Source organism: Heloderma suspectum, chromosome 3, assembly GCF_057233095.1.
Source record: "Heloderma suspectum isolate Gila_16-S chromosome 3, 16-S_ref, whole genome shotgun sequence".
NCBI classification, from domain to species: domain Eukaryota; kingdom Metazoa; phylum Chordata; class Lepidosauria; order Squamata; family Helodermatidae; genus Heloderma; species Heloderma suspectum.
Genome location: NC_139460.1, coordinates 163901931 through 163924646, shown reverse-complemented (window position 1 = coordinate 163924646; position 22716 = coordinate 163901931).

Below are 22716 nucleotides of genomic sequence, written 5' to 3'. Positions count from 1 at the left end.
AATTTCGGCGGAGAGGGATGGGGTGCCTCCCCCCCCCACCGCAAAGCAAGCTTCGGGATCAGGTAAGTGACTTTCGTCCATCCCTAATAGCTGTGATAGGTTACGTATATATTTACATAGCCTATCATGTAGTGGCCACCATTTTCATCCCTGTCCTTTGCCGTGATAGGCTACTAGGGATGGCGGAGAATTTCTCCCCGAAACTTCGGGGGGGCCGAGCGCCAACGTGTTCGGCCCCCCGAACAAGTTTCGGGGAGAAGTCCTCTGAACCCCCCCACCCCCCGCACACCCCCCCAGGACGGGACTTACCTTCGCCGAATGTCCCTCCCGCCGGCGGGTCCAGCCGGCGGTTCGGTGGGTGTTCGAGCGGGGCGGGAGCAGCAGCCGGTCTTTCGACCGGCTGCCGCCGCCGCCATTCCAATGAAAGAAAAAAAAAAAGCCCCCTGATAGGCTACGTGACGATTAACGTAGCCTATCACGGCTAGATCTGCAAAATCAGCCGTGATAGGCTACGTCAATCGTCACGTAGCCTATCACGGGTGACTTTAAAAAAAAAAAAAAGCGCGTACGGATAATGGCGGCCCCCATAGGGAGCCGCCATTCCCGTTCCTTATTTGGTCGCTGTAGTCTACGTAAATGTTTACGTAGACTACGGCGAAAATAAGGGCAACGCTATTTGCGTTGCCCTTATTTTTGCCATAGTCTACGTAAACATTTACGTAGACTACAGCGACCAAATAAGGAACATGAATGGCAGCTCCCTATGGGGGCCGCCATTAGTGTATGCGCTTTCTTTTTTTTAAGTCACCCGTGATAGGCTACGTGACGATTGACGTAGCCTATCACGGCTGACTTTGCAGATCTAGCCGTGATAGGCTACGTTAATCGTCACGTAGCCTATCACTGGGGCGTTTTTGTTTTTTTTTTAAACTTCCGAGTTCGCGGCCGGGCGAGGTGGGAAGCCTCCTCCCCGGCCTGAATTTTGGCCAGGCGAGGCGGGAAGCCTCCCCCCAGCCTGAATTTCGGCCGGGTCGAGGCGGGAAGCCTCCCCCCCGGCCTGAACTTCACGGGGGGAGCAGCGAAGCGCCTCCCCCCCACCGCGAACAACCTTCGACGAAAGGTAAGTCACTTTCGTCCACCCCTATGTACGGATAATGGCGGCTCCCTATGGGAACGTAAAGATTTACGCTATTTGCGTTGCCCTTATTTTCGCCGTAGTCTACGTAAATCTTTACGTAGACTACAGCGACCAAATAAGGAATGCGAATGGCGGCTCCCTATGGGGGCCGCCATTCGCGTACGTGCTTTTTTTTTTTTTTTAAAGTCACCCGTGATAGGCTACGTGACGATTGACGTAGCCTATCACGGCTGACTTTGCAAATCTAGCCGTGATAGGCTACGTTAATCGCCACGTAGCCTATCAGGGGGCTTCTTTTTTTTTTTTAACTTTCGCGTTCGCAGCCGGGCGAGGCGGGAAGCCTCCCCCCGGCCTGAATTTCGGCCGGGGCGAGGCGGGAAGCCTCCCCCCCGGCCTCAACTTCACGGGGGGAGCAGCAAAGCGCCTCCCCCCCACCGCGAGCAAGCTTCGGCGAAAGGTAAGGGACTTTCGTCCACCCCTATAGGCTACATAAATATTTACGTAGTCTATCACGGCTAATGCAGGGATGCAAATGGTGTCCACTATGGCAGCCTCCATTTGCGGCCGCAGCCTGGCAGCAGACGGAAGTCTGGCTGCTGGCAGCCCTGGCTGGCGGCTCTGCGGACTCGCCGTAGAGTGGAGCCGGCTGGGGAGGATTCTGGGGGGAGGGACAGATCGCCTCCCCCTCACCGCAGACGCCCCAGAACAAGGCAAGGGATTCGTACATCCCTAGTGGAAACCCTGCGTTGCCCTTATTTTTGCCGTAGCTACGTAAATCTTTACGTAGACTACAGGGACCAAATAAGGAACACGAATGGCGCCTCCCTATGGGGGCTGCCATTAGCGTAAGCACTTTTTTTTTTTTTTTAAGTCACCCGTGATAAGCTACGTGACGATTAACGTAGCCTATCACGGCTGACTTTGCAAATCTAGGCATGATAGGCTACGTTAATCGTTACGTAGCCTATCACAGGGGTGGTTTTTTTACTTTGCTTGTAATGGTGGCAGCGGCAGCCAGTCGAAAGACCGGCTGCCGCCCCCACCCCTGACGAAGACCTGCCGAACCACCACCGGGACCCGCCGCCGGGAGGGACATTCGTGAAAGGTAAGTCCCATCCCGGGGGGGGGCGGAGGGGTGGAGAAGTTCTCCCCGAACAACCTTCGGAGGACCGAATGCGTTGGCGCTCAGCCCCCCGAAGTTTCGGGGAGAAATTCTCCCCCATCCCTAGTCCTTGAAGGGTAGTATCCAATATGGCCCTTGTACTGGTGGCTCAGAGAATCACTGCTATCACTGGCAGCCATGATGTAGTGCTTCCATGAGGAAGTGGCACAAGGAACAGAAATGCTAGTTTCTGGAAGGGGTATGATCCGCCCCTTCTGGAAACGAACATTTCCACTCAATTTGGCACTTCCCCCTGGAAGCACTACACCACAGTCACTAGCGGTAGGGGTCACCCGAGTGCCACCACCGGTGAGGCCACATGCATTCACACTGCCACCAGCCGCCTGCACAAGGCCCAAATTAGACACTACCTGAAGAGTTTACCATAGGTTAGCAGTCTTTTTATCAGTTGCTTATTTTGAAGCACCCATTCTATGTTATTTATTATTTAGAGTATTTTCATCCTGCTCCTCAACCCAAAAGGTGCCAAGAGTGGCTTACAAATAATCAGGAATAGAAGACAGTCTCTGCTCATAGACTTGCAATCTAAAAAGACAGGACACACAAGAGAAAAAAGGGAATAAGGAGGGAAAAGGGGGGAAATTAACTCTTTCAGCAGGGTTAGTGGAAAGGCCAGAGCTGTTTCATCTCCTTCCACACGCTCTTCTGGAATGGCTGGTGGTGGTGACAGTTAAGGAAAGAAGAGCCTTTGTGAGCGAGGCCTTTCAGTAGGGCTACTGGAATGGTCCTGCTCTCCCTGTCATCTCCCTCAACTCAGTCTGATGGAATGGCTGCTGGTGGTGACAGCTGGGAGGAGCAGCTTTCATGGTAGGGGTCATCAGCAAGACTGGTACGTATCTCCCTTAGCTCAACCTGCTGGACTGCCTGCTGGTTGAGGGAGGAGGAACCTTCATGAGGGAGGTCTTCAGCAGGGCTGGTGGAATGGCTCTGCTCTCATCTCCCTCAGCTCAGCCTGCCTGCTGGAGATGACAGGTGAGGAAGGAAGAACCTTCACTGAGGTGGTCTTCAGGGTTGGTGGAATGACCCCACTTCAGCTTCTCATCTTCCTTGGTACAGCCTGCTGAAATGGCTGGTGATGGTGACAGTTGAGGGATGAGGAGTGTTCAGGGAGGTGGCCTTCAGCAGAAGCAGTGGAATGGCCCCACTTCCCCCTCACCATAGCCTTTATTGTCTCTTATTATATTCCTTTAATAAATATATTCTTTCAATTTGGAACTGAGATTTGAGTTTGAGTTCCTGGAGATTCTAAGACAGGTTTCTCTCCTCACCTGTCTAGCCACTCAGGCCCATCTATCTGTGTTTATCTATTTGCACCTAAGTGGAAGTAAGAGGAAAGCAGCCTGCCTGTCTGCACTGATGGGAGGTCTCAACTGGTTGCTACCTCCCCCAGGTAGATATGGAATTTTCCGGGTGGTGGTGGTGGTGGTAAAGCCGCAGTGAACTGCAGTTTGTGGTTGTAATTCTAATTCATGCTTACAGTGTGTATTGCTATAACACACCTGTGCATTTTCCTTTTGATGTGCTTTGTTGCTAAGTATCACATTCCATGACATTTAGAAGCCTACACAGAGTAGTAGAAGATCCTGGGAATTCAACTGAACAGCACTAATGCAAAAGAGAGTTAGATCCAAGAAGCATCATGATCTCCAACAAAACTCTATTTGGAATGAGGAATAAAGAACACACACTCAGAAATAGGGGTGTCAGAGAAATCCACAACAAAATCAAATGAGTTTGGATTTTTATGAATCCAACCTGCGGATTCTGCAGTGGACTGTCTTTTCCCTAATTGGGTGGATTCAGCAGACTTGCAGACTTTAGTTTTTTCTAGGGATGTCAGAGAATTCCGCCACGGATCTTGGTGAGGCCAAATGCCAGTGCATTCGGCCCCCCGAACTCCATGGTGGAACAGCCTGCCACCCCCCCACCCCCCTGCGGATCCCCCACAGGACAAGATTTACCTGTGGCGGATCTTCCTGGCAGCAGCAGCTCCGGCGGCGGCGGCGGCGGCTGCAGTGGCTGGTCTTCCAACTGGCTGCCACCGCCGCCATTTCCAGGCTTGTGAGGAAAAAAAAAAGACGTAATAGGCTACATAAAGATTTACATAGCCTATCACGGCTAGGTTAAAAAAAAAACACGACGTGATAGGCTACGTAAATCTTTACGTAGCCTATCATGGTTGGGTGGGTTTAAAAAAAAAAAAACCACGTAAGCAAATGGCGGCAGCTACGGCCGCCGCCATTTGTGTTCCTTATTTTTGCCATCTTAATCTACGTAAATATTTGAGTAGTCTATGACGGCGAAAATAAAGGGGAACGCAAATAGCGTAGCGGGTGCTATTTGCATCCCTTTTTGATTCGACTTTTTAGCCTATGTAATTATTTACGTAGGCTAAAACGGTGAATCAAAAAGGGACGCAAATAGCGCCTGCTACGCTATTTGCGTTCCCCTTTATTTTCGCCGTCATAGTCTACGTAAATATTTACGTAGATTAAGACGGCAAAAATAAGGAATGCAAATGGCAGCGGCCATAGCCGCCGCCATTTGCGTATGTGGGTTGTTGTTGTTGTTTTTAACCCAGAGCCCTCCGCAGCCGGAAATCTGGCTGCAGACGGCTCTGGCCTGGCTGGGCCTGGCTGGCTGCTCTGCGGAGCTGCCGCGGAGCACAGCTGGCCACAGAGGATTCCGGGAGGAGGGACGGAGCGCCTCCCCCCCTGGCGAAGATTCCGGGGGGAGGGATGGAACGCCTCCCCCCCCACCATCAACATATTCCATGAAAGGTAAGTGACTTTCGTACATCCCTAGATTTCCTAACTTTCTGGAATTTTGCACAAATTTAGTAATAGAAAAAAATGTAAAAGCACATTAAAAATGGCCAAAAATGTGCATTTCCCCCATAGCCTAAAGTGTAAAAATGCACATTTTGTGGGGATTTGCACATTTTTGCACGCTTCCCCCTCCCCACCATCAGCGTAATCCATGAACAGGTAAGTGATTTTCGTACATCCCTATATATTTTATGGCATCACTGCCCTTATCATAACATTGACAACTTCACATGACTTGCCTGGAGTGATTTCCTTCATCCTGGAAACATTGTTGAACACTTTCTAGAGCGGTCTTCCCCCACCTGCTGTCTTCCAGATGTTTTGGACTACAACCACCAGCATTCTTGACCATGCTGGCTGTGGCTGATGGGAGTTGAAGTCAAATAACATCCGGAGGACACCAGGTGGGGGAAGGTGGCTCTAGTGAGTAACAGTCAAGTCTGTCTGGAGTGTCAACCATGGGAGGACAAATGGTTATGCTTGATCAGGGTTTGATCAAGCTTGATCAGAGAAGCATGGACAACTCACTTGACTTTCACACTATTATCAGCCATTGTTTACACCAGCTAACAATACAACTTTTGCATGGCCTGGATTTTGAGCTGCAGCAATTTGGGGGGGGGGTTCCCCCCGGAACTGTGCATTGTGTGTATGATTGCACTTAAAAAAAAAAAAAATCCTCAATATCATCAGGGAACAGGTCCACCATTTCTTGTAGATCAGGTGACTGAGCAGTGACAAAGCCTAGGCACCATGTCTACCAAGACTGGTAGACCTAGCTTCTGAAAAATGTGTATAACAGATCTACTCTGTAGTTTCTCTGTTGTTAGATCTGCTGTCTGCACAATGTCTTTCCATCCAAAGCTGAAACCCTCAATTCTTTCCCTGACTACTTTTACCCCTGCAATATCCCTTGGGCTAGTGGCCATCACAGGGGGTGAAGGGTATGTTTTATATGGGGTGGATTTATTTATTTATTTATTTAGTGCATTTATATCCCGCCTTTTTTTCTTCTTGCAAGGAACCCAAGGCAGTTTACATTATCCCCCTCCTCTCCATTTTATCCTCACAACTACAACCCTGTGAGGTAGGTTGGGCTGAGAGTCTGTGACTGGCCCAAAGTCACCCAGTGAGCTTCCATGGCTGAGTGGGGACTAGAACCCAGATCTCCCGGCTCCCAGTCCAACACTCTAGCCACTACACCACACTGGCACTATACCACACTGGTTTGACTTGCTCAGTTTGCAATCTGCTCCTAGGTTCTGTGGGCAGCAACCAATAGATTTAGTAATTGTAACAGGGTTATTTATTACTACATGAGAAAACACCAACTTCTGAGGAGCTGCATGGCACACTGTCTCTGCTCCAAGACCACTGTAGTGGCTAGAGTGTTGGACTGGGAGTCAGGAGATCCGGGTTCTAGTCCCCCCTTGGCCATGGAAGCTCACTGGGTGACTTTGGGCCAGTCACAGACTCTCAGCCCAACCCACATCACAGGCTTGTTGTTGTGAGGATAAAATGGAGAGAAGGAGGATAATGTAAGCTGCCTTGGGTTCCTTGCAAGAGGAAAAAAGGTGGGATATAAATGCAATTCATAAAGGTAAAGGTGTCCCCAACCAGTCGTGTCCGACTCTAGGGTGTGGTGCTCATCTCCATTTCTAAGCCGAAGAGCCAGCGCTGTCCGAAGACGCTTCTGTGGTCATGTGGCCGGCATGACTGAACACCGAGGTGCATGGAACGCTGTTACCTTTCCCGCCGAAGCAGTACCTATTTATCTACTTGCAATTTCTTGCTTTCGAACTGCTAGGTTGGCAGGAGCTGGGACTGAAGACAGGAGCTCATTCCGTCACGCGGCACTTGGGTCTCAAACTGCTGTCCTGCCAACCTTCCAGTCTGTAGTTCAGCATCTTAACCACTAAGCCACCATGGCCCCATGCAATGTATGTATGCAATTCTTATATACATACATACATACATACATACATACATAACGCCTGTGCTAAGTGAAAGATGGAAATAGATCCCACCTGGACTTCCTGCAAGAGCTAAACATGGTTCTTTTAAAGCTAGTTACACACTAACAACCCCCTCTAGTTCTTGCACTGCCCCTATAATCATCTTCACAGCTGCATCTGCATTTGCCTAAATACGCAATCATATGCAAAAACTTATTTTGTGGTGCGCCCTCCCAGTTCCTTATCCGTTTATACATATTTTGGATATTATTAGCATGGCAGCTTGAGAGCTGACAGTGCTTGGCTCCCAACCAAAGCTTTGGGCCAGAAGTGATGCTTGTCGCAACTCATAAAGGATGCTGTACTCTAGGTGTGGGTGACCACAAAAAGCACTCTGTGTCTTGTATTTCCCCCACCCCCACTAGCTGGTGCTGCCTTAAGCAGGTTGCTTCACTTTGCTGCATGGCAGATCTAGCCATAGGTCAGATTTATATTAACTGTGAATATACACAAAAACACAGGATTGCTACAGGTCAGCCAACTATTTTCCATGATTTGGGATGTTGACCTTCCTAATAATCACCTTCAGCATTATTCATCACATAAAGTAAGTATGTTTGCTCTGGCTCATGGACTAAAAGCCAGAACAATTCATTTGTCAATCTCTATGGAGAGCATTGCTTACCAGGATCCACATAAAAAATGTTGAATATGCTTCCATGTGTGCCATGTTTCATGCTTTTTTTTAACCCAAACTGCTTGGTTTTAAGCATAACAGTTGCGAGCAGAGAGGGGTAATAAAGAGACGGACACAAGTGCTTGGATTGAAATTGGGCCACATTTATGGAAATATCTGCAAAGGGAAAAGCCTAGGATGGGCACTGAACTGTGCCAGCTGCTAGCGGGCACTACAATGGGCAAAAACATGGGCAAAAAAAAAAAATGGCAAAAACATACACAGCCTGAGGGGTGGTGTCACAGCATTGCTGCCCCTCCGGACTGCCCCTTATGGGGGAGGTAGACCTTCCCCTGTCACCCCCTCCCAGGCCACAAATCTCCTGGTTGAGTGAGGTGAGTCAATCTCAAAGGCAACCCTTATCCCCCTGCCGAGCCACAAAACCCATTCGGGAGGCCTCAGGCGTCACTTGTCACCATAACAGTGCCTCTGAATGCTCACCAACCCTAAGCTCATTCCCCCTTGCCCATCCTAGCCTCCATCTGAAATGTGCCCTACACTAAGCAAGAATTAGACAAAATTTACCTAAAGGACTCACCCCACCCCATTAACTGTGTGAAGTAGGCAAAAAGACGCACAGCCCAGGCCAATCAGACTGTGAGCCAAAAATTCCTCCATGGCTCCCCAAAGGGCAACCGGTTGGAACCCACACTGCTTAAGGGAGAGCGCCTTGTGAACGAGAAGCTGTTAGGAGGGGGAGAGTAAAAAACACGTCTCCGACCCCTCCCCTAACCAGTGGCACCACAGAGGTTCTTCCAGTGGCGGCCCACCATGTCCGCTCACCCCACCTGCCCGCAATGCTCCCCCCTCAATGGCCAGGCAAGCCGGATGTGGGGGTAGAGCACTTCTGGTAGTATAAGGTTATGAGGAGGCATAAAATTTCTCCAGGAGCAAGAATACTCAATTAACTTTTTTTTTCCTTTTCCTTTTAAAGAACTAATAAAATATCTGTAAGGGCCTTGCAAGTTTTCAGGTTGCACAGAATTCTTCAGTCATAACACAGAATGACTAAAGTAGAGTGAAAGAGAGTAATGATCAAAGTTAATGACTGACAGTACCAGAAATGTCAAATCCAGTTGGTAGATGATGAAATGTCAGCTGAAATAAATGTCAAACCATTTCACTCTTCACTGAAACACTGTAATAACTTGATGAGCAGGAATATTACTGAATTATAAGAACAGAAATGAAGTCTACCTTGAGCAGGATCCAAGTTCAGGTGATGCAACTTGCCATTCACTATGTATGCTGGAGACCTGCTTATGTAGAGGACCTCCAGTTCTCACACATAAATTAAAGTCCAGCTGTTATTTCTCTGCCAGATGCCATCCTATTTAAAGCTGCACCTGCCCTTGTCATTTCGTATCTTTTTCAAATACAAGGTAAAGTCTTGACAAACACGATGCCCTTCAGTTATTTAAATAATGACTTAGAAATGTATTATTATGTACTTCTTATTTATTTATTTTTAAATTTTCAATCCCACTTTTCTTCCACTAGGGGAACTCAAAGAACAGCAGAGAGATACAAACTGGATAATCTCAACCAGCATTTATTATAAGAATAAAATCAGCAGACTGAGACGATTTGTGTTTCAGCTTCCTTGCGAAGTTCTCCTCAAAGTCCCCGGTCCTCACCAGGCACTGGAAAGCAGACAGTGATTAGATCTAACGAGCCTCTCCCGAGAGGGAATTCTGCATCATCAGTGCCATAACCAAAAAAGACCTGTTCTTTTTGTGCACCCACTGAATGTCAGTCAGCAGGGGGATCTGAAGCAGAACCTCAGATGTTGAATTGGACTGCACAGAAGGGCACATACAGGAGAAGGCAGTCTGTAAGATACCCAGGTTGGAAGCCATGTAGTGCTTTAATGGCAAGAAACAGCACTTTGAATTGAGCCCTGAAATGTACAGTGTAGATCAAATAAGTTCAGAGTTGTATGCTCTGTCTGGCCCATCCAAGCAATAGTCTGCCTATGGCATGTTGGACCGATTGATGTTTCCATTTACTTTTCAAGAACAGCTCCACACACCCTATGTAGAGTGCATCCATCAACTCTTTTATCAGAATCAGGTTCCAATTTGTTTCCTCACAACCAGTCCTTACTGTCACCAAACATCGATTCAGGGGTTTTACTGCCTCCTTAGTATCTGATTAAAAAGAGAGATAGAGCTGGCTGTTATCATGCTGATGAGTCTTAACCCACATTTCCTGTGATTTCATGGAGAAGCTAAAAATTAAGGTTAACAAGATGGAAACCTGAAACACCAACAGCCAAGGGACAAAGCAGCAGTTCACCAAAATGGAGTTCAAAACCCTTACATTATTGCCTCTTACGATGGGTGTTAACCATTTTTATTTTTTTACCTGTTTGGTTTAGTTTATCAATATTTATTGATACTGTTATCATGCACTGACTTACTGACACTACACTGATATAATTGTAATTCTTTATATTATGTGTGGAATTGTTGTACTGATTGCTGTTCATTTGATACATTGAAAGCTGCTTTTGGGCACAGTCCTGCAGGGAAGTCGCATGTGAATGAATGAACGTGCGAAATAGGCTCTTGCCACAGCAAATTTATCAGCCTTTAAGATGCCATATGACTCTTTGAGGTTTTATCCAAATTCAAGGGGAATCTGGAAGCCATTGTTTGGGAGAATGTCTGAGAAATTTAAATGGAAGCCCAGAGTTTTGACAAGGCAGAAACATTTCTGGCAGGTCTGAAAAACAGCTGCCTGCAACTAGACTGGAATGAAAATGCAAATCATTGCCAATGCGCCGCCCTATTTGCAGGTTGATATGGTGCTTTTCTGCTGGCAGCAAACCTTTTATATTGTTTGTTATACTTTTTTAAATGCTTTTCATACTTCTATATGCTTGTTATGCTTTTATATACTTTATTCATCCTTTCTTTTGGCATCATTTCAGGCAGTGGTAAAGTTCCTCTCAGTGACTACCTTTTGCCCCTCTTCTCAGGATGTCCCAGATGCAGAATCATGACAGGTCTTGGGCGGGGGGTGGGTGCTGGAAGCTGCCACAGGCAGCTACCATTTTTATGTCACCTGCCATTTCTCCCCCAGAATGGCACTGCATCTAAGACATGTGTATATGTGTGTGTGTGGGGGGGGGGCAGTTGGCTGCCCCTAAGAACTCTTCTGCCCCTGTCTGTAGCAAAAGAGCTAAAACGAAGTTTGAAAACTGGACTTCTGCCAGTAGTAAGCCACCCTGCAAACCTTTCAAAGAACTGTGCTTCTCCTCTCACAAACATCCCCCCCCCCATTTCAGGGGCTTCCAAATTTGAATGTCATTCCCTGAATTCCAGACAGAAGTGTCCGAAGCAAAGACCTTTGGCTTAGCCTAAGTTGCAATGTACTATTAACATGGCAGTTTTGGAAGTTATCTCTTTGCAGCTGTTGTTGCTGTTTTCTACTCCTTTGAAAAGGAAATAGTTTGACTTCGGGAAAAGTATTTCCAGTATTCTTTCTTATCTATTCCAGACTTTCTTGAAGCCAAGATCACTCACAGGTTTTAATTGAAAGCAAACAAGGGTTCTCATCCCATATGTCATACTAAGGGGTTTCGTATCACTGAATTTCAACTCTGGTTTCGTTGGGACCAGCCAAGTATCACTGACCTGCCAAGTATAGTCTCCTTGTTATTCTATATCAGCCTTGTTTACTTTTTTGGGTGGTCTCCACTCTGATTAAATTGACATCGTTTTAGCTTTTGTGATTCCTGTGTCATTTGCTGTTGACAGCTTCAGGTAATGGTAACGAAACAGTGTCCTTGTGAGAGGGGCAGCTGCCATTGATTGGCTGGCAGTATTAATGCACACCCTTTAAAATGTCATGCAAGCATGGCTTTGTGCTAAGTGGCAGCTGAACGGGTGCCAGGGAGAGAAGTTATAAATCACAGATAGCAGGCAGCGTCCCTTTGCGTCCTGCCAATGTCACTCTGTGCCATCTGAGAAGCAATGGGGGAGAAGAATCCATTGACGCAATTAGTTTTCACCACACCACAGAACATGTTTGTTTAATGCTCAGCACAACTGATGTCTCATGCCTGGTATGCTACCTAATGCAAAGGGGCCACACAGCTTTGAGAAAGCTGAAGCCCTTTTCTTTGAGACCGAACAATGCTGCCAAAGTCTCTATGGGACTATCAAAGATACTTCCTGGTGACATGCACAGTTAAATTATATTTATCCTCCACATGGGCTTTATATTTTCCCTCTCCCAAAGAACACAGATGATTAAAAAATGGTCATAACAAGCACTGGGATTTACAACTCCAATATCTGTCACTCGTAGAAGAAGAGGCATATATTAAGTCCTACAGCAGCTCAAAGTGGAGTGGCAAATGTTGACACATCCCACAGGGAAAGTTTTAAGGTCACAGCACTGCCTGCAGACAGCCATGTTGTGAATGAGGATGTTGTGAAGGAGGCCCCCACAACCATCATTTGTTGATCAATGAGAAGTCAATGTTGTCCCATCCAAAATAGACACAATGATGGAAATGTAAAATCCTAATTTTAGAAGGCCCAGAATAAAACAAAGCTAAATACAAAGGGTGCTTAAGAAATAATATATTGAGGACTTAATTCAGGCAGTTATGTTCACGAAAGTGACAAGGTAATGGTTGTAAGACTGTATTTGGTCCTCAAAACTGGATTTCTCAAACATTTCTTTCCACATGGAGAAATGGTTGGTGTAGCCTCCAATCCCATGAGTGAGTCTAGAGTAAAAAGTTGACTGTTGCCCTATTGAACACCTTATGGAAAAAAAATTCCTTCTCCGTCACTAAGAGCACAGAATAGTTTATACATGGGCCTCAAATAGGGGTGTACGAACCCCACTTACCTGGGTCCCCTGGGGGTCTGCAGGGGGGTAGGCAATCTGGTCCTCCCCCCGGAATCCTCTCCGGCCGGCTCCACTCCACGGTGACTCTGCAGAGCCGCCGACCAGGGCCAGCTGCTGCTGGACTTCCGGCTGCGGCCGGTCTGCATCCGCAAATGGCGTCCAGCATCTCGGACGCCATTTGCATCCCTGCACTTTACTGTGATAGGCTATGTAAAGATTTATGTAGCCTATCACGTTAGAGAGCAGGGATGCAAATGGCGTAGCGGATGCCATTTGCATCCACAGTCCAGCGATACGGCCATGGCGGCTGTATCACTGGGTCTTTGGAGCTGGTGGCAGGGAGGATCCACCAGCAAGGACTTCGTGCTGGAAGAAAAGGTAGGAGAACTGATCCTCCATGGACTTCAGGGGGCAGGATTCAATATAATCTGGCCTCAGTGGGGTCCATGGAGGATTTCTCCAACATCCCTAGCCTCAAATGCAGGGAGCATTCAGGGCCAGATCCACTTTGTATCAGCACTGGAACTGCATCATGTCTCTGGGCCAATCCTGTCTATTTTTACAGATACAGGTGAGTACTTTGGAGTATGAGCAGGCACAAGTGGGGGGTGAACAAGGACAGCGTCTCAGTGGGCACAGTCATGGGCGGGGGTTGCTCTACAAATTCCCGAACCCCGAACTGTGCTCACAACATCCCTACTCCAAAGTTAATGGTGGGATAAACTAGGTGGGACGTCATCTACATTTTGGTGTTACTGGTGGTAAGATACCATAGTGAAGGGTAATCTTCCACAAACACTCCTTTAAGTCCCTTGTTATCAGACTGCCCAAGCACCTCCTTACCCAATTTCCTGTATCTGCTGCATTTAGGACACAATCTTATGGCCACTAGTCAGTGTCTAGACGGCCACAGGATTGGTCGCTTCCCAGAGAACCGACCTCCATCCCCTCCCATGCCACCTTGTAGGCAGTGTGGATCAGCCCTGTGCTCCATGCTTGGAAAAGCAGTGCGGAGCAGGGGAAATGGGGCATTCCTGGGGGCAGGGCAGGGCGGGGAGGTCAGAAGTGCCTGTACAACACTTCCTATGTGTTGTCCAGCCACCGCTTCCCACACTCTGAGGTCCTGCAGCTGGACAGCTGAAATTGGCTGTCTAGCTGTGGAAGCAGGGTGGCGGGAGCACAGAGGAGATGTGCTCCTCACCACTCCTTTCGCCCTGCACTGTATAGGCAGTCATCCCTGGGTTCGGAGGTTGCTCTCTTAAAGAATTTGTGGTTGATTATTTAAATTTCATTGGCAATATGCTGCTCAGTATCCTTTTTTGCACCCTTTATTATCTGACTGTATTTATTATGCACATGTTTATGTTCCTTTTTGTACTCTTTGCTTGACTACCAAATAATAGTAGAGTTATTTTATTATTAATCTTTTCACTGAAGACATGTTTCCTAATAAATATTTTTGGTTGCAGTTTTCCCACTTGTTGAAAGAACAATGTTGTCTGTGTGATGTTATGTATGATACATTTTGATACTGTAATTAAATTTGCAAGCCATCTGTGCACCAAGTTCCTTTTTTTTAACAAAAAAAGTTGTACAATATTTGTTTCATTTAATTTTGCCTGTTAAAGGGCTGAAGTTTTATGAAACGGGCAAGCCAAAAGTCATCCAGAAAATTGTTTACCAGATCTAAAAGCATGGATGTGGATTATAGCACTGAATGTCATAGTCTTTTGCTTTATTGGACCTGTGCTGAGGCCCACCTGCTACCTGTGAAGTGCAAGTAAGAAGCTGATTTCATTGAAATAGCATTCGTGATTATGGTTACTAGATACACACAGTTGACCTGGACAGTACAGGAATTCACTGCCACAGCCAGTATCCATAGCAACCATTGTACAGGATATATAAGGACCTGCCTTTCAGTTCTAAACATCAGGGGGGCTGCCCATAGTCCACAGGGTTAAGATAATGCCCTGCCCCCACCTCTTCCCCATTGACTTTCTGTCTTTTCTTGTTCTTCTTTGCTCTGTTGGAGCCTTGGCTTTGGCATGAAAGGGCCCTGAAGGCATACCTTCAGCATGTTTAGGTAGAAAAAGTAGGATCAATAATAGATCAGAGTCTTAGAAAGGCTTTGGAAATTACAAACCAGCACTGCCATACTCCATGGCCATGCAGTAGGGATGGCGGAGAATTCCGCCACGGATTTCAGTGAGGCCGAATGCACTGGCATTCGGCCCCCAGAAATCTGTGGCGGAATGGCCTGCCCCCCCGACCACCCGCGGATTCCCCCTGGGACGAGGCTTACCTGGGGCGGATGTTCCGGACGGCGGCGGCTCCGGCGGTGGCGGCTGGTCTTTCGACTGGCTGCCGTGGCTGCCATTTGCATCCTGGTCTTTGCTGTGATAGGCTACGTAAGTATTTATGTAGCCTATCATGGCTGGGCAAAAAACAAAAACAAAATGGCATATGCAAATGGCGGTGGCTACAGCGGCCACAATTTGCGTTCCCTATTTTTCGCCGTTTTAGCCTACGTAAATATTTACGTAAGCTATTGCGGCGAAAAAAAGGAACGCAAATAGAGCCCACTACACTATTTGCGTTCCCCTTTTTTTCGCCATAATAGCCTACGTAAATATTTACGTAGGCTAAAACGGTGAAAAATAGGGAACTCAAATGGCGGCCGCCGTAGCCACCGCCATTTGCATATACTGGTTTGGGGGGGTTTTGCCCAGCCATGGCAGCCTGGCTGGACGCAAATGGTGGCCGCTACAGTGGCCGCCATTTGCGTCCGCAGCAGCCCGGCCGCCGCCAGAAGTCCGGCCGCAGCCGGCCCTGGCCGGCTGCCCCGTGGAGCCGCTGCAGAGCACAGCCGGCCGGGCAGGATTCCGGGGGGGAGGACCGGATCGCCTCCCCCCTGTCAAGGATTCCTGGGGGAGGGACGGAGTGCCTCCCCCCACCGCAAATCAATTCTGTGAAAAGGTAAGTGACTTTCGTACATCCCTACCATGCAGTCTCTTCCACAGGCAGCTGGTGATGATTGTTTAAACGTCAGCAATGGCTCTTGTGTAGAAAAGTTGCACAGGCTGCAGCCTAGTGAATTAGGCTTTGCAAGTAGGTAGTGAATGGTCTTTGGTCACCCAATCAACTCCATGGCTGAGCAGAACTTTAATCACCTGATCTCCCTGTCCCAAGTTCAATGTTAAATCACACCAAGTCTCTAGGGATAGGGGAGAAATTCATTCAGTTCACATTTTAATGCAAACTTACCTCATTCGACACTTTCAAACCCCTATGCACACTTAAACTCAATTATCCTTCAAGTTTGCACTTTTCTGAATTTTGCAATGGAGTTTTCCAATTTAATGATGCATGCAAAAATGCTTATATTAGAGAAAACAATGTTCATATAATAATGTGCATTATATTAGGGAAACTGATTACAAAATATGTGCATATTGGGGAGGGAAGCTTACAAAGTTGCACATTTAAGGAGAAATCTGCACAAAAATGATTTTTAAAAAATCACAAAGTTCGGGATGAACTGAATTTAAGAACGGACAAATTCTCTAAGTTCAAGAAGAACCAAACTTAAGATCAGAATAATGAGAAACTAAGAGAAATTGAAACTGACAGATTTCCTGGTCTTTATTATATATTTCAGATGGCCCAACATCTAGATAGCAGCAAGAATTCTATATGATTATAAGTGGCCAATTACACTTATAATCATATAGAATTGTAGAACAATGAAAGGTAACATCTTACATGCAATTGTTAGAGATAAACTATGCAGCGGAATCTTCTATTCAGGCTATTAGAAGTCCACCAAATAATTGTGTTTGTTCTACTTTGTGTTATTCACACACAGCCCAGCCCCACCCAGTCTCATGTATTATATTCGACAGCATTTTCCAGCTTCCTCATACTAGGGCCAAGATTCATTCAGAAATACTATTTGTGTAGTAAATCAATATTTTTTAAAAAGGAGATGAACTGGAGGGAATGTTTAGCAAAACCAGGCATCTAATGGCTGCACTTTGGGATCTACTGAGCCACATCACCATCTATGGAGAGATAAGAGGGCAAGCTGAGAAATTACACTGAGGACACAGAGGAAGCGCTTTAGAATAGGGTTAAGTGCATACTTCCCCGAGACGGGCAGAAATGTGTGTGCTGGTATATTCATCAAGGGTCACCAAAGTTAGATGCAGGTTTCAGACGTTCCAATGGAAAATAAGTTAATATATACAGAGGGAGGGCACGCATGTGAAGGGCACACTTACAGAAATTGCTGCATGAAATATAGATGAGGAAAAGTGCATGATATATAGATGTTCAGGCAAGAGATGAGGCAAAGGTCCCAGGGTGATGCATCACTGCAGCCAAATGTGAGACTGCATCACAGATGATAGGACTGAGAAGTTAGGAGCCGGGCGGGGAGAGAATTTAGAGTGGAAATCATGGCTGTAGTGATAGTCAATCCCTGTGGGCCAGTTCAGATGCTGAAAAGTTGAACCACAGCCTACATACAGTAGGTCCCATAGTACACATAGGAAGAAACAGGTAACCTGGCTGTACACATATATTGATGTATGCACAATTTCTGGAATCCTTTATCCTCAAACATGTGATGGAAGAAAGGAGAGGATCAGGCATAACCTGCTACATCCAGAGCATGGTATTTCATATGTTTTAAATCCTAAGATTCACATCTGTGCCTCACCATAGCCCTATTCAGGGTGTTCTGAACCTGAATATGGCAAATATGTGAGGAGAAGGAGTGCTCCAGCCCTGCCCACCCCTCTCATTGCATCCATTGCTCTCAGCTTGTGGAGGGTGACTGTCTGAAGAGGAGAGCCTCCTCTATCCATTGAGGCTTTCCACATGAAGCAGAATGCTGAAACTCCATGTTCTGGCTTGCATGAAGAGCCACCATGGATACAGGAAGTTCTCTTCAGGCAGTCACCCTCCATGAGTTGAGGGCAACAATTGTGATGAGGGAGAGGGGCAAAGCTGGAGTGCTCCTTCTCACACGTTTGCCCTATTCAGGTTCAGAATGCCTGAATATAGCTCATGTGTAGGCTTTAGCCAGGATCTTCAGTGTTCAAACAAACAATTCAGATATACCCTGTGTTGGCTAGGCCAGTCCCTAGCCAAAAGACTGACAGCTATGATCACAGATGTCACTAGAGCCTACACTGTAGGTGTTGATTATAAGCCTATGCAAGTAAGCAAAAAGCCATTCCTATACAGTGACGTTTCATATATTCAAGATAAATTAAGTACCTCACTGTTATTGTTTTGTTTGGGGGTGAGATTGATTAGTCTTTGGGCTTGTGTTGCCAGATTTGTTCTTGAGCAAAGATTCATTTCATAGAATCACAGAATCATAGAATAGTAGGGTTGGAAGGGGCCTATAAGAAGATCAAGTCCAACGCCCTGCTTAGTGCAGGAATCCAAGTCAAAGCATCCCTGACAGATGGCTGTCCAGCTTCATCTTCAATGCCACTAGTGTGGGAGATCCCACTAACTCCCTAGGTAATTGGTTCCATTATCATATTGCTCTAACAGACAGGACGTTTTTCCTGATGTTCAACCAGAATCTGGCTTCCTGTCACTTGAGCCCATTATTCCGTGTCCTGCACTCTGGGATGATCAAGAAAAGATCCTGGCCTTCCTCTCTGTGACAACCTTTCAAGTACTTGAAGACCACTATCATATCTCCCTCAGTGTTCTCTTCTCAAGGCTAAACATGCCCACTACTTTCAGTCTCTCCTCACAGGGCTTTGTTTCCAGTCCCCTGATAACCTTCGTTGCCCTCCTCTGAACCCTCTCCAGTTTGTCTGCATCCTTCTTAAACTGTGGTGCCCAGAACTGGACATAGTACTCAAGATGAGGCTGAAACCACTGCTGAGTAGAGGGGAATTAGTACTTCCTGGGACTTGGAGGCTATACTTCTATTAATGCAGCACAAAGTAGTACTTGCCTTTTTTGCAGCCACATCACATTGTTGGCTCATATTCAGCTTGTGATCTACAACAATTCCAAGATCCGTCTTGCTTGTAGTATTGCTGAACCAAGTATCCCCCGTCTTGTTACTGTGCATTTAGTTTCTTTTTCCTAGGTGCAGAACTTGGCATTTATCCCTATTAAATGTCATTCTGTTGTTTTCTGCCCAGCACTCTAGTCTATCAAGATCACTTTAAATTCTGTTTCTGTCTTGCAGGGTATTAGCTATCCCGCCCAGTTTTGTGTCACCTTCAAATCTGACAAGCAAGCATTCCCTGCACCTCCTCATCCCAGTCATTAAAAAAAAAATTGTTGAAGAGCATTGGGCCCAGGACTGAGTCCTGCGGTACCCCGCTCATTACTTCTCCCCAGTTTGAGAAGATCCCATTGATAAGCACTCTTTGAGTCTAATTCTGTAGCCAACTGTGGATCCACTGGATCGTTGTTTTATCTAGCCCACTTTTAGACATCACTTTTCATTGTTCTGAGTTTATTAAAACTGGCTTTCCTAAAACCTAGGGAATGCATTTGGCTACACTCAGCTTTTGCTTCCTTTAGAACCATGAACTCAAGTATAACACGATCACTTTCCCCCATAGTTCCTGCAACTGCTACTTTTATCCACTAAGTCATCTCTGTTGTTTAGGATCAAGTCAAGGAAAGCCAATCCTCTAGTTCCTTCCTCCATTTTCTGTAGGAGTAAGTTATCAGCAACACAAGTCAAGAATTTCTTGGACGGGTCATGTTTTGGAGAATTTTTCTCCCAATAAATATTGGGGAAATTGAAGTCCCCTATTACTACTACATCATGCTTCCTTGAAACATTGGCAATTAGCTTTTCAAAAGTTTCATTCTCATCTTCTTCTTGATTGGGTGGCCAGTAGTAGACTCTGACCACCATGTTCCTTTTATTCTTTGCTCCAATTATTTTAACCCAGATGCTCTCGAAGGGGCTAACAAGCTCATCCTCCTGTATTTCTGTGCAGAGATATGTATTTTTAACATATAGTGCAAATCCACCTCCCTTTCTGTTCCTTTTGTTCTTTTTGAACAAGTTATATCCTTCAATTGCTATATTCCCGTCATGGGAGTCATCACACCAAGTTTCAATTACACCTTCAAGTCATAATTTCCCTCCTGTATTAAGAGTTCAAGTCCATTCTGTTTGTTTCCCGTACTCTGGGCATATATAGACATCGAAGACCATGTGCTTCATAGTCTGGCTTTCTTCCTACATGTTTTTGAAGGCTATTATGGGGCACTATTAAAGCTGTTCTCTCTGTTGTGATGCATGAGCCTTCGTCCATTGTTACCCCCAACTTTATGTCTCCCTCCCTCATAGGATTCAGTTTAAAGCCGTCCTGATTAAGTTCTTCATGCTGTGGCCAAACACATTCTTCCCAGCCCTTGTGACATGCAACCCATCCCTTGCCAACAGCCCATCTTCCAGGAAGTATAGCCCGTGGTCCCAGAATCCAAATCTCTTGTGTTGGCACTAGGGATGGACGAAAGGGACTTACCTTGTCCCACAGCTTGCTTCGCGGTGGGGGGGAGGCGCTTCGGTTCTCCCCCTGAAATTCAGGCTGGGGGGGGAGGCGCCCCATCCCTCGCCAGTGAAATTCAGGCTGGGAAGGAGCGCCCCGTCTCCCCAGCTGCAAAAAAAAAAGTAAAAAAAAAAACCATGCACACCCGTGATAGGGTACGTAACGATTTGCATAGCCTATCATGGCTAGATTTCCAAAGTCAGCCATGATAGGCTACGTAAATCATCATGTAGCCTATCATTGGTGACTTTGGAAAAAAAAAAGCACGTACCCAAATGGCAGCGCCCCATGGGCGCCGCCATTTGCGTTCCTTATTTTGGCACGTCTAGTCTACGTAAAGATTTACGTAGACTACGGCAAAAATAAGGGCAACGCAAATAGCGTTCCCTTATTTTCGCCATAGTCTACGTAAATCTTTTTGTAGACTACCCCTGTCCAAATAAGGAACGCAAATGGCGGCACCCATGGGGCACCGCCATTTGCGTACGCGCTTTTTTTTTTTCCAAAGTCACCCGTGATAGGCTACGTGATGATTTACGTAGCCTATCATGGCTGACTTTGGAAATCTAGCCGTGATAGGCTACTAGGGGTACGCGAAAGCCACTTACCTGGTCTCGCAGCTTGTTCGCGGTGGGGGGGAGGCGCTTTGCTGCTCCCCCCGAAGTTCAGGCCGGGGGGGAGGCTTCCCGCCTCGCCAGGCCGAAATTCAGGCCGGGGGGGAGGCTTCCCGCCTCGCCCGGCCGAAATTCAGGCCAGGGAGGAGGCGCCTCGCCTCGCCCGGCCACGAAATAAAAAAAAAAAAATGCCCCGTGATAAGCTACGTGACGATTAACGTGGCCTATCATGGCTAGATCTGCAAAGTTAGCCATGATAGGCTACGTTAATCGTCACGTAGCCTATCACGGGTGACTTTAAAAAAAACAACAACGCACGTACGCAAATGGCAGACCCTATAGGGAGCAGCCATTCGCGTTCCTTATTTGGTCGCTGTAGTCTACGTAAATCTTTACGTAGACTACGGCGAAAATAAGGGCAACGCAAATAGCGTTGTCCTTATTTTCGCCATAGTCTACGTAATCTTTACGTAGACTATAGCAACCAAATAAGGAATGTGAATGGCGGCTCCCTATGGGGGCCGCCATTAGCCGTACGTGCTTTTTTTTTGTTTTTAAGTCACCCGTGATAGGCTACGTGACAATTTACGTAGCCTATCATGGCTGACTTTGCAAATCTAGCTGTGATAGGCTACGTTAATCGTCACGTAGCCTATCACGGGGGCGTTTTTTTTTTTTTTTACTTTTATTGGAATGGCAGCGGCGTTAGCCGGTCGAAAGACCGGCTGCCGCCTCTGCCCCTGTCGAAGACCTGACGAACCGCCGCCGGGACCCGCCGCCGGGAGGGACATTCAGGAAAGGTAAGTCCCGTCCCAGGGGCGGTGCAGGCGGTGGGGGGGGTGCGGAGAATTTCTCCCCGAAACTACTTCGGGAGGCCGAACACATTGGCACTCGGCCCCCCGATGTTTCGGGGAGAAATTCTCCCCCATCCCTATTACGTAAATCGTCACGTAGCCTATCACGGGTGTGGGGGGGGGTTTACTGTACTTTTTTGTTTTGTAATGGCGGCGGCAGCTGGTCGGGAGACTGGCGGCCCCCCCCCCCCCAGAACGCCACCGAAACGCTGCCAGGACCCGCCGCCAAGGCAAGCTGAAGGTAAGTCCCATCCATTCGCTGAAGGTAAGTCCCATCCGGGAGGGGCGGGGGGCTGGTGGAGAATTTCCCCAACACTTTTGGGGGGCCGAATGCATCGGCACTCGGCCTCCTGAAGATTCGTGGAGAAATTCTCTGCCATCCCTAGAACTTGGCACCACCTTCGTAGCCTGTCGTTCACCTGGAGTATTTTTCTTTTCCTTTCTATCCGTCTTCTAGCTATTGAAAGGATGGATGAGAATACTATCTGGGACTCAAAGTTCTTGAGTTTCCTTCCCAAAGCTTCAAAGTCTGATGTGATTTCTTTGTAGCTCCGTTTGGCAGTATCATTTGTTCCCGTATGGATGAGAAGAAAGGGATACGTGTCAGTGGGCTTTATGAGCATAGGCAACTCTTCAGTCCGTCCTCCTTGGAGAAAGCATACCTGGCGAGTACATGCATCTTTGTGACGTACTTGGGTTTCAATCACATGCATCAAGGAGCCTCAGAGAATTACTGTTCTTCTCTTCTTCTTGTTGTAGGCCTTGGTTTCATTGCCTCTGCTTGACTGACCTTCAGCCTCTTGCTTGCTTTCATGCGGGGTCCCCTGTAATTCTTCTTCTGCAGGCTGTCCTCCAGTCTCATCCTCAAGTACCTGGAATCGGTTCCACAGCTCCACTGCTTCCACTGGTGTAGGGTGGCTTCTAGTTCTTCTGCTCCTAGTTGTCACCCTTTTCCAAGGAGTATCCTCTAATGCATTTTTCATTGC